This window comes from Oryctolagus cuniculus, chromosome 20, assembly GCF_964237555.1.
Source record: "Oryctolagus cuniculus chromosome 20, mOryCun1.1, whole genome shotgun sequence".
Taxonomy (NCBI): Eukaryota; Metazoa; Chordata; class Mammalia; order Lagomorpha; family Leporidae; genus Oryctolagus; species Oryctolagus cuniculus.
In genome coordinates, this window is record NC_091451.1 from 11,267,491 (window position 1) to 11,278,275 (window position 10,785).

General features: G+C 46.9%; 1 long non-coding RNA gene across 1 annotated transcript; it reads right to left on the reverse strand.

Moving 5' to 3' along the window:
• Window positions 1-2,321: 2,321 nt before the first annotated feature.
• LOC138847288 (uncharacterized) lies at window positions 2,322-9,188 on the reverse strand. Its single transcript, XR_011385052.1, has 2 exons — window positions 8,969-9,188; window positions 2,322-2,781 (listed from the first exon to the last, which is right to left on the reverse strand). It is a non-coding gene; the product is annotated as an uncharacterized lncRNA (long non-coding RNA).
• Window positions 9,189-10,785: the final 1,597 nt, after the last annotated feature.

Consider the following 10,785-nt stretch of genomic DNA (forward strand, 5'->3'; position numbering starts at 1 on the left):
GCAGCAGGCGATGGGGACATGGGGCCCCTGCCACCCTGGGGCCCCTGCCACCCACGGGGGAGACCTAGCTTGAGCTCTGGGCTCCTGGCTTTGGCCTGGCGCGGCTCTGGCTGTTGTGGGGATCTGCGGAGTGAACCAGCAAATGCGACCTCTCCGTCTTTCAAATCAATTAAATAAATTAAAAACACAAATAGTTTTCAAAAGCAGCAATGACGTAACACGAAAGATACGATCTGTTAGTAGAGAATACACAATAGAGTCCTTAAATACAAGCAAACGCTTTTATTTTTGAATCTTGCTTCCCTTCCCCTCCCTCCCAAACAATCGGACAAAAAGAGGGTGGGGAAAGTCCTCCCTCTCCGGCCGGCGGAGCACTGGAAAGGGGCAGGGCCAGGGGCCGGCATCCAGCTCCCCGCCTCTCCACCGAGCCGGCGCCGAGAACTGGACCGCCCGCCCCGGGGGCTCACGGGAGGGCCGCTCTCGGGGCGCCGGGCGCCGGCCGAGGTGCCTGCCGGGAGCTTGGCGGGGTGTTGGGGACGCGGAGCGGCCCGGCGTTCTCCCACCCCCGACCCTGGGAGAAGGGGTTCTTGACTTGCAGGGCCACATCCTGAATGACAGGGGTCAGTGCTGGGCCGCAGGCTTCTAATTATTTCCTGGATAACCTGTTATCTGTAACGCACCGGCCGCAGGCCAGCGTGTGCTAATGGCTCCGGCTTCTGAGCCGCGGGTTTGTTTTTCTTCTTGTTGTTGTGTTTTGTTTTTTAAAGGGGACGTAGAATTGGGGGCAGGCGGCTGTAAGATTCCTGGTAGCGGAGAGACCGCTGCCCTCAGCTGGTGCCCAAGGGCAGCAGGAGCCGCCGCGCCGCCTGCCCCGACCCCCGCAGCCTCTGCTGGCTGCGTCCCTGACCCGCTCTCCGCTGGGAGACTCGGCTTTCTCGAACCTTCTGGAAAAGCTGCTGAGAGAGAAGTGTTTTTCTGGGCTGCTGTGATTTGCTGGAACAAGGAGACTCTTCAGATATTCTTTCGTTTGGGGCAAGCCGGGAGGGGCATGCGAGTTCACCAGGGCTGCGGGGTGGAGGAGGGGCCGGACGTGGCTGTCCCGCTGTGGGCTGGGGTCTCATGAGGCGGTCAGTCACACCCTGGCCTCTGTCATTGGTACCCAGGCACAGTGAAATGGCATTGAGTGGGAAGGAGGACGCAAATGCGGGGCATCGCTCTTTTTCTTTTTATAAAAGTAATACATGTTCATTATTTAAAATTTTAGAAGCTTCAGGAAAGCAAAAGGGAGGGAACCCCACTCTAAACCTGATTTTCCGAGGATTACTATTAACGTTTTGGTGTATCTTCTTTTACCTCTGTCCCCCTGCCCCCCCCCCCCCCCCCCGTGCTGATACTGACCTATGAAAACAGGGCTTTTGGTTAAAAATAGAACAGGATGGTACCTTCGGATATTTTGGAGCCGTGTGAAATACACCCTTCTGCCCTGCGGTGGGTTTGCCCCCTGACATCCTCAGCTGTGGGTGTTAGGAGACCGTGATGGAGGGGGCTCACAGCCCAGCAGGATGTACTGGTGGCTGAAATCCAGGGCCTTTGGTTTTCAGCCTTCATTTTCATTGATGGGCACATGGAGAAGGAGGGTTAGATGCAGTGTGTGTGTTGGTGCGTTTGATCAAAAAACCTGCAGGCAGGTACAGGACGGTCCCCCCCCCCCCCCCCCCCACGGCAAACATCTGGAGAAGGCGACAGGGTGTGTGGAGCAGTAGTTCTCACACACTCACGGGGGGAAGGGAGGCAGCTCTCTGCCCAGACCCCAGCCCGGGGAGGGAAGCCCAGTGGATCCCACCATCTTGCTGAGTAAAGGAGACAGGGACCAGGGAGGCTGAGCTGGCTGGGGAAGGGGCCACATAGGCCAAGACCCAGCAGGCTTTCTCGGAGTGCTTTTAAGTGTCTGAATGCCGGGTTGCACTGGGGAGGTTGCAGAAGTGAGGCCGCACTAGTCCGCATGTGATTCCGTAGTGCGAGAACCAGCACCTGGGACGGACTAAGTGGACGTGTTTGGAAACACGCATATTTGGAAGATTTGCAGGCTCTAATCAGCTACAATAAAGAGACCTTGCTGAGCACCTGGGACACCGTTGAGGCCTCAGAAAAACCAGGCCTTAGGCGTGAGACTTAACTAGCTGTAGGGTAAAGGTTCCTCTAGACAGGGCTTAAGGAAGCTTGGAAGCAAGCCTTAAAAGGACGGCAGTAATCCATAAAAAACGTAAACTACTCACCAAAACCAAATCCAGCACTCTTAGAAGGAAGAAAAAAAATCAGACTTCCAAACAGTGTAACATTTATAATGTTTAGGCAAACATTGTACAAAGTTTTATGATATGCAAAAAAGCAGAACAAAAGTTAAGAAATGAGAGAAGTGACATAATTAGCAGGCAAGGACCTTAAAACAGCTATTAAAAATATGCTCAAGGATTTTTTATTTGAGAGGTAGGGTTACAGACAGACAGAGGCAGAGACAGAGAGGTCTTCCATTCTCTGGTGCACTCCCCAAATGGCTGCAGTGGCTGGAGCTGCGCCGATCCGAAGCCAGGAGCCAGGAGCTTCTTCTGGGTCTCCCACGTGGGTGCAGGGACCCAAGGACCTGGGCCATCTTCTACTGCTTTCCCAGGCCACAGCAGAGAGCTGGATCGGAAGTGGAGCAATCGGGACTCAAACTGGTGGCCATTTGGGATGTTGGCACCTCAGGCAGAGGTTTAGCCTCCTGTACCACAGCGCTGGCCCCTGCTTAAGGATTTAAAGGAAAACATAAACATAATGAAGAGCATGTGAAACCATAAAAATGGAACCAAGTGGAATTAAAAAAAAAAAAAGATGTATTTATTTATTTATTTGGAAGGCAGAGTTACGGAGAGAGAGAAGGAAAGACATCTGCTGGTTCACTGTCCAGATGGCTACAACAAGGGAGGCTGGGCCAGGCCGAAGCCAGGAACTCCTTTTTTTTTTTTTTTTTTTTGACAGGCAGAGTGGACAGTGAGAGAGAGAGAGAAAGGTCTTCCTTTTCCGTTTGTTCACCCCCCAATGACCGATGCGGCCGGCACACCGCGCTGATCTGAGGCCAGGAGCCAGGTGCCTCTCCTGGTCTCCCTTGCGGGTCTGAGTCTCACATTTGATGGTCCAAGTACTTATGCCATTTTCTGTGGCCAAGACAACCCTGGCCATCAGAACCTCAGCTCCTAACCACATGAACATATGTACTCTTTTCCCAGTAGTTAAAGAATTTCTACATCCATACTATTATAAAAAATTTACTGAGAAAAGTTCAAGATTTTTGTGCAATTCCCCTCCCCGCCCCCACTCACCAGATGGAAGGTCTGATATCAAAATATTGTGTTCACAAATGACTTGGATGATCCACTGCTGTCTCTCACGCTGTGTGTGTTTATGTTACCCATTCAAAGTACATCTGTATATCTGTCAGCATTCAGTGGGACAAAACCCACACAAGTTATTTTAACAGAATTTACATAAATATTTGTTAACCAGGATTGAAGTTATTGATTAGGAATTAGAGAGGTTATGGGGGCTCTAAGGCAGCAATGTTGGTTTTGGAAGTCGCTAACACTTCGGCAAATTCATTGAGCTCCCGTGAGGACTGTTACATAGATTAGGTATTCATCATTAATACTAGAAAGTAAAACTGAGTACTTCAAACATTGTTTTACATATTTATTTGAGAGCCAGAGGGGGTGGGGAAGAAGGAGGGAACTGTTATCCACTGGTTAGCTCCCCAGATGGCTGCCCCAGGTGAGGCTGAATCTGGAAGCTGGGAAGTCAGTCGGGCTCTGCCATGTGGGTGGCAGGAACCAATTATCTGAGCCATCACTGTTGCCTCCCACGGTCAGCACTGGTGGGAAGTGAGTCAGGAGCCGGAGCCGGGGATCAGACCAGACACTCAGATGTGGGATATGGGCACCCCAATTGACAACTGCTACACTAAACATCTGCCCCCAAACTGAGAATGTTTTACAATATTTATTCTTCACATTCCTTTAAAAATAACATCAAATCATTGCATGTGAATATAAAAAACATTTTGGTGACAAACAGCTATATAAAAAATTTAGTGAAAAGTGTAGCATTCTTCAGCATTTTTGCAAATCTCTGTAATGCCTGACTTAATGGAAAGTAGCTAGATACTTGTTTCTGCATTCAACTTATTGTGATAGGATGTTTTGGTTGAAGGATATGAAGAAAATGCAGCCTTTCACAAACATATAGTTAGAAAATGGAGCAATATTGTGAATAGACTTTTTAGACAATTGTGATTATCCTTTTTGATGTCATGCAAAAACTCTGCAAGTGCTGGTCTCTTAAAGATTGGCTGCAATGTAGAATCTGAAACTATATATAAAAACTTCTTTTCTTCCAAGTTGTGACATTAAAGTCTCCTGGGAGTTGGTGTTTGGCACAGCCGTTAAGCAGGTGCTTGGGCTACCCATGTCCTGTATCAGAGTGCCTGGGTCCGAGTCCTGGCCCTGCTTCCTGCTGATAAACACTCTGGGAGGTAGTAGGTGATAACTCAAGTACTTGAATCCCTGCTGCCTGGATGCAAAAACCAAACTGAGTTCCAGGCTCCTGGCTTCAGCCTGGCAGAGGTCTGGTTGTTGCAGGCATTTGGAGACTGAACCAGTAGGTGGACGATTTCTGTCTTTTTCTATCTCTATCTCTGTGCCTTTCAAATAAATGATAATGAATTTCAAAAAAAATTTTAAATCCTGCCTTGTAATTTTGATGGCTCTTCTACATATATGTGCTTTTGTAATCCCATGCATCGGTTATTGGAAGATGTCAGTTGATCTATTCTATTATATACTATCAAAAATTTCATTTGTTAATATCAATACTGTTAAGTATTGGGAATTGTCAAGCTCAGAGTCAGATGTACACTTTCCAAGTTTCTAATTTTAGCCTGACTGCTCAAATTTTATCATTGGCAACAAACTCTACCAGTTGTTGTCTTTGGAGTGATAGGCTCACTTTGTTCACTTAAAAAAAAAAAAACCTGCTAAATGCCCAAGTCTGAATAGCCATTGTTCATCTGTCAGTTGTTCTTTGAGTGAAAAAATGGTGTTTAGAGGTGAGCATTGTGGTATAGCAGGTAAAGTGGCTTGCGACATTGGCATCCCATACAGGTGCTAGTTTGAGTCCCATATTCTCCACTTACCCCATCCAGCTCCCTGCCAATGTGCCTGGGAAAGCAGTGGCAGATGGCCCAAATGCTTGGGCATCTATGCCCATGTGGGAGACCTGGGTGAAGTTCCTGGCTCTTGGCTTTAGCCTGGTCCAGCCCTGGCCCCTGTGGCTATTTGGGGGAGTGAACCAGCAAATGGAAGATCTGGCCCTCTGTGTCTTCCTGTCTTTCTTTGTAACTCTGCCTTTCAAATAAATAGATCTTAAAAAAAAAAAATGTTGAATGAGAAAAGTGACTAGCTAACAACTCAAACACCTGGACAAATGCTGTTCCCGAGACAACCATCGTAGGAGGATGCCTCAGAGATTTTGTGGACAAACAGAATTCAAAGATAATTTGTTTTGATACCAACATTGGTAGTGGGCAGGGGACAGTGTTGTGGCACAGTGGATTAAGCCCCTGCTTGGAAAATCTGTGTCACCTATTAGAGTCCCAGCTGCTCCACTTCTGATCCAGCTCTCTGCTAATGCACCTGGGAAGGCAGGGAAGATAGCAAAGTGCTTGGGCCCCTGCCACCCACGCTGGAGATCATGATGGGATCCCTGGCTCCTGGCTTCATCTTGGCCCAGACCTGGGTGTTGTGAACAAGTGGATGGAAGGTCTGTGTCTGTCTGTATCACTTTGCCTTTGACCTTTCAGATAAATAAATAAATCTTTAGAAAAATTTTTTGGAACCATGCATAGCTTTTCATAATGTGCATTTTCCATGACCACTTTAAAGGCCCCTCATGTGCATGGATTTCATTTTTTTTGCATTGAAATAATTTTTTTAATTCCATTTTTCCCCACAAACCTCTTGAAGTAGCTTCATATTTTGCTATATAACAGAAATACTCCCATTTAATAAGAATATTGAAATGGTATGTAAATAAGGAGCACAATTTAATAGTGACTAAATCTTATTAGGTGTCATTGGATTATTTTTTCCTGAAAGAGCATGGTGGTCAAAAATACAAAATACAACAATTACTAGAACTAGGAATTACTGGTCCGGCCTTTGTGCTAAAGGGCCAGCACTTTTACACACCATCACTCTTGCACCATTTAGTGCAAGTGTCAATGCAGTAAACAAGCAAAGTAATGCCTTATTATTATTCAGAAAAAATTTGTGGCCTCACGAATTTTCTGCAAAACCTTGAGGAGCCTCCCCAGGGAAGGCAGCACACTTTGAAGAATGGGCGCTCTGCGTTCTCCTGGTGAGAACCGCAGGAAACACCTGCCTTGCATAGGGCGGAGGTGCAAGTGGGCAAGGGTGAGCCAGTGAAAGGAGGGAGCTGTGGACTTCACAGGAGAAGGCGCTACTTGTCTGAGGCTGGTCTCTGTGAGTTCAGGGGAGGGAGCTCTTGGCTTTGGAAACCACACCTTGGAGAGGGGCCTGGTTTTGCATGCTTTGGGAAAACTGGTGAGCCGTGTTTCACTGTCACTGTGCAGGGTCAAGAGCATTGCTGGGGTGAGACTCACAGGAGCTGAGGCCAGGGGCCCACAGGAAGGAGCAAGTCTCTCTCCCTCCCCACTGCGGTTTCCCTCTCCTGCCTCTTGCTGGCACAGGCCAACAGACAGCAGAATGGCCTGCAGGGTTTGCTCTGGCACCACGAGGTGAAATAGACAAGGGCGTATTTGCAACTGACAGACAAGAACAGACAGGTCTGAATGTATTTGCTCTTGTTTGCGTTAATATAGAGATCTCCCCTCCACCCCAGCTTTGTAATTTTATTTTTTGAATATGTAGGACGTCAACATGCTTCCCAATAAGCACAATGAACAAAAGCCACATGCAGAGAAGTCTCCTTGCTTTTCTGCTCCTTCAACCGTAGCCCCAGCCCTTATCAGTAACTGATTTCATCGTTTTCTGGTGTAGCCTTCCTGTGGATTGTTCCGGAATTAAGTGGATACATATATGTTTTCTGGTTCCCTTTTATCCTTTATTCAAAAGCACATTATATTTAATTCTTTGCACTTCGCATTTTCCTATTTATTTGAAAGGCAAACAGACACAAAGATCTTCCATCGCTGGTTCACTCCCCAAGTGTCCCCAGTGGCGGAAGATAGGCCAGGCCAATCCAAGAGTTCTGAACCCAGTGTGGGTCTCCCAGGCAGGTGGCAGCGACCCAAGCACTTGAGCCATCACCTGCTGCCTCTCAGGGTGCACATGAGCAGGAAGCTGGACTCAGAAGCAGAGGTGGGAATTGAACCCAGGCACTCTGATATGGGATGCAGGCTTAACTGCACATCTTAACTGCTGTGCCAAGTGCCCACCCCTCATGTTTCATTTAACATTCTGGAAATAAATTCATGGGAATCTTCCTCAGGGCTGTGTGTGTGTGTCTGTGTGTGGTATTTCAACCAAAATCTATCATTTATGTAACCAGTCTTCTTTGTTTGAGTATTTAAGATGTCATTGACTGTTTTTTTTGTAATTGTAAGTAATGTTATATAAGCAACCTATGTGTAAATAATTTTAAATTATCCTAGGTGTGGGCTGGCATTGGGGCGCAGCGGCCATGTGGGAGTGAACCAGCAGGTAGAAGTTCTTTTTCTCTCTGCCTTTCCCTCCCTGTCACTCTTTCTTTCAAATAAATAAAATAAATCTTTTAAAAAAAATGATTGAGGGTGTATTTTCATGGTAAATTCCTAGAGGTGGGACTTTGAGGCCAAGGGTGAATGTATCTGCAATGTTGTTTGATTTTGTCAAATTCCCCTCTGCAGGGGCTGGGCTATCCGTCATTCCCTCCAGCAGTGTATGAGTGCCTGCTTCTTAGTTTTGCCAGCAGAGTATATCGCCAGGGTTTTGAATTTTTGCCAATCTGATGAGACCTGCTACCTTGGTATAGTTTTAATTTGTAATTCTTTTACCATGAGTTTGTCAGTTTTTTATTTGTTGTTGCTGTTAACTTTCCATTCATGTCCTTGCCAGTTTTTCTGGAGAACTTTTTGTGTTTTCCCTCACTTTTAAAAAGATTTTTTATTTATTTATTTGAGAGGTAGAATTACAGACAGAGAGAAGGAGAGACAGAGAGAGTTCTTCCATCCACTTGCTCACTCCCCAAATGACTGCAACAGCTGGAGCTGAGCCTATCTCAAGCCAGGAGCCAGAAGCTTCTTCCGGGTCTCCCACGTGGGTACAGGGGCCCAAGGACTTGGGCCATCTTCCACTGCTTTCCCAGGCCACAGCAGAGAGCTGGATCAGAAGAAGAGCAGCCGGGACTCAAACCTGCGCCCTACCATATGGGATGCGGGCACCGCAGGTGGATACTTAGCCTATTATGCCTCATGTGAACACCCTTCCCTCATTTTTAACAATTATTTATATTTATATGTTGAAGATTTTGGTCCTTTATTTGATATATAAATTGTAAATAAATTGTAAATTGTAAATGTTTTCTTTTATTCTGTTCTATGTCTTTTGATTTTATTCATGGAAATTCTACCCTGCAAAAGCTTAATTTTTTAAAAGCAGTTACATTTATCAGTGTTTTATTTTATTGCATCTCTATTTTGAGACATAATTAGCAAGATTTCCCTTTGCCCAGGCTATAGAGACATTTACCCAGGTTTTCTTCTAATATTTGTACCATCTCACTGCTCGCATTTCGTTCCCTGAAACTTTTGGAGGCTGTGTTGCTCCCTCCACCCGCTAATGGCTATTTCGGTTGTTTAGCCCTGTATAACAAACTACTCATAGCAGTACCCATAGCAGTGACTTGAAACAACACTCACCTTACTATCTTCCACAGCTGCTGTGTCAGCCGAGCTCAGCGGGGCAGTGCTGCTGATCTTGCTTGGGTTCTGTCACAAGGTTGCATACCAGGCGGCTGGGCCTGGAGCTGCTCCGAGGCTTGATCTGGAGGCTGGGGTGATGGCCTCTCTCCTTCCTGCTCTGGGTCCAGGGCCTCCTCACATGGCCTCTCCATGTGGACTTTTCAGTAGAGTAGCTTGACTGCTTCCTCCCTCCCTCCCTCCCTCCTTTCTTTCATTCCTCTCTCTCTCCCTCCCTCCTTTCTTTCATTCCTCTCTCTCTCCCTCCCTTCCTCCTTTCTTTCATCCCTCCCTTCCTCCCTCCCTCCCTCCCTCCCTCCCTTTCATCCTTCCTCTTTTTACAGTTTTATTGTGGTGATGGCGTTAACATACCATAAGGCTCATCCGTTTAAAGTTTACAATTCAGTGGTTTGTAATCCTATCACAGAGTTGGGCAGCCATCGCCACAGTGTAATTTTAGAACATTTTAACTTCCGAGGGAAACTGTGCAAGTTAGGAGTCATCCCCTGTTCCTGCTGCCATCCCCCCCCCCCCCCCCCCGACTGTTCTGCCTTGCTCTCCTTCCATTAGCACAGCTCACGGAGAGCCAGCTATCAGCGCTGTCAGTTATTGCTCCATAGTGGCAATGTGGTGAGTGCCGGGGGGTGGTGCAGAGGGTGGGCTTACAAATAAGCTTCAAGAAGGAAGAGGTCATATTAGGCAAGCGTAGACAGTAAATGTTGTGCAGAGTCGGGAATTGAACTAGCTTTGAGCCTGGAGTGATATTCTACAGCACACTTTACCATCACTCCCTATGATTTCATTGTATAGTTGGACCATGCTCCATTTTTTAAAAAATATTTATTTATTTATTTATTTGAAAGTCAGAGTTACACAGAGAGAGGAGAGGGAGAGAGAGAGAGAGAGAGAGAGAGAGAGAGAGAGGGAGGGAGGTCTTCCATCCGATGGCTCACTCCCCAGATGGCCATAACGGCTGGAGCTGCGCTGATCCGAAGCCAGGAGCCAGGAGCTTCTTCCGGGTCTCCCATGTGGGTGCAGGGGCCCAAGGACTTGGTCCATCCTCTACTGCTTTCCCAGGCCACAGCAGAGAGCTGGGTTGGAAGAGGAGTAGCCAGGACTAGAACTGGTGCCTGTATGGGATGCCAGCGCCTCAGGCCAGGGCATTAACCCACTGTGCCACAGCGCTGGCCCCGGACCATGCTCTGTTTTTATCAGTGCTCTATTATTGAATAGTTAGGTCATTGCCAATTTTTGTTACTATAAATAACACTGTAATGAACATCTTTATACGCACAGTTTTACACAGCATATTTAAAAGGATATTTTTCTTGAAAGGAGTTGATGAGTCATACATTTTTAAGTCATTGTCTTTCTGGTTATCAGAAGAAAAGATCCATTGTAAAACATTCAAACACAACAAAAGGCCGTGGTGTTCAAAATGAAAATCTGCTGTAATCCCACATCCCAGAAATTTTTTCTGATAGCAATTTTGTATATATTTTTCAAACTTTTTAAAGCGCACCACTCACACGCTGTAGCAGACACACCTCTGAAAACTTCCTTTCCCTCATGCTTGGAATAAACGCCACGCCCAGAACTCAGCCGCAGCCTGCCCAGAGGCCTCTGCAGTCCCACCTCTCTCCTTGCTGCTTGTAGAACCAGCTGGACACGGCACTGCTACAGGCCTTTGTGCTGACTGGAATGTCCTTCTCCACGTATTCACAGGACGTCTGCCCTCGCTTTATTCAAGTCTCTGTTCAATGGTCAGCATTTCAGAA